Genomic DNA, 1615 nt, shown 5'->3' on the forward strand with positions numbered 1-1615 from the left:
GGGGCTCAGGATCATCTGGATGAAGGGCTCTGATGTCCCCATCACACCTCTATGAGGAAATCGGGAAATAAGGGTTCTAAGAAACGATTGAACCCCAAGAGTAGCATCAAAAAGAAAAAAGGAAAGAAAAACTCCGGATCAAGTACCTGTTTTCATTGCGGCAAAGCTGGCCACTGGAAAAGGAATTGCAAGAGTTTTCTTGCAAGTATGAAGACCGATGCAAGAGTTGCATCAAAAGGTATGTTTATGTTACATGCCAACTTGTCATTAAGTTCTTCAAATTCAAATTCATGGGTATTGGATACCGGCTGTGGTTTTCACATTTGCAAATCTTTGCATGGACTATAGAAAATTAAAATTTTGAAGAAAGGTGACTTCGAGCTGTATGGCGCTGGAGGAGAGTCCATCCAGGCTGAAGCTGTTGGAACCTACAACTTGGAATTGCCTTCGGGAAAGCTCCTACAATTAGAAGATTGTTATTATATGCCCAAAATTATTAGAAATGTAATTTCCATTCCTTTGTTGTTAAAGAAAGATTTTGAAATTAATGGAAAGGGCAATGGTTGCTCTATTTATTTTTCTAATAAGCATCTTTGCAATGGCATTATGGAAAATGGTCTTCTAGTTTTATTACTTAATGACAATGTCTTTCATATTAATAAAAGCAATAAAAGAAAGAGAGAGGAAGTGAATAATACCCTCCTTTGGCATTGCCGACTTGGTCACATAAGTGAATCAAGAATTAACAAGTTATACAAAGAAGAGTTCTTTGATCCTTATGATTATGAATCATTAGGAACTTGTGAATCTTGTCTTATGGGAAAAATGACCAAGTCTCCATTCACTGGACATGGAGAAAGGGCAAGTGAGTTATTAGGACTTATACATACAGATGTATGTGGTCCTATGACAACTCCAGCTAGAGGTGGATACTCTTACTTCATCACATTCACTGATAATTTATCAAGGTTCGGATTTGTGTATCTTATGAAACATAAATACGAAGCCTTTGATAAGTTTAAAGAGTATCAAAGTATGGTTGAAAAACAAACCGGAAAATGTATTAAAATCCTTCGATCTGATCGAGGAGGTGAATACCTTTCTAGTGAATTTTTAAATCATCTTAAAGAAAAGGGCATTCTCTCTGAATGGACACCTCCGTATACGCCACAACTAAATGGTGTAGCTGAACGGAGGAATCGTACTCTATTAGATATGGTAAGGTCCATGATGTGCTTTACAGATCTTCCTATTTCCTTCTGGGGTTATGCCTTAGAAACTGCTACATATGTGCTAAACAGGATACCTTCAAAATCTGTATCTAGTACTCCATATGAGATATGGAGAGGTAGAAAGCCCAATCTTAAATATTTTAAAATATGGGGCTGCCAAGCATATGTCAAAAGAAATTTTGGACATAAGCTAAGTGCTAGATCAGATAAATGTACATTTATAGGTTATTCCAAAGAAAGTATTGGATATCTCTTCTATCACCCTACTGAACAAAAGGTATTTGTTAGTAGGCATGCCACTTTCTTAGAAAAAGAGTTTATCTTAGAAAAGGGCAGTGAAAGAAGAATTGAACTTAATGAAGTTCAAGACCTACAAATAGAAA

This window comes from Phoenix dactylifera, chromosome 8 (genome assembly GCF_051530095.1).
Source record: "Phoenix dactylifera cultivar Ajwa chromosome 8, Ajwa_hap1_PhDact_Kaust_v1.1, whole genome shotgun sequence".
Taxonomy (NCBI): domain Eukaryota; kingdom Viridiplantae; phylum Streptophyta; class Magnoliopsida; order Arecales; family Arecaceae; genus Phoenix; species Phoenix dactylifera.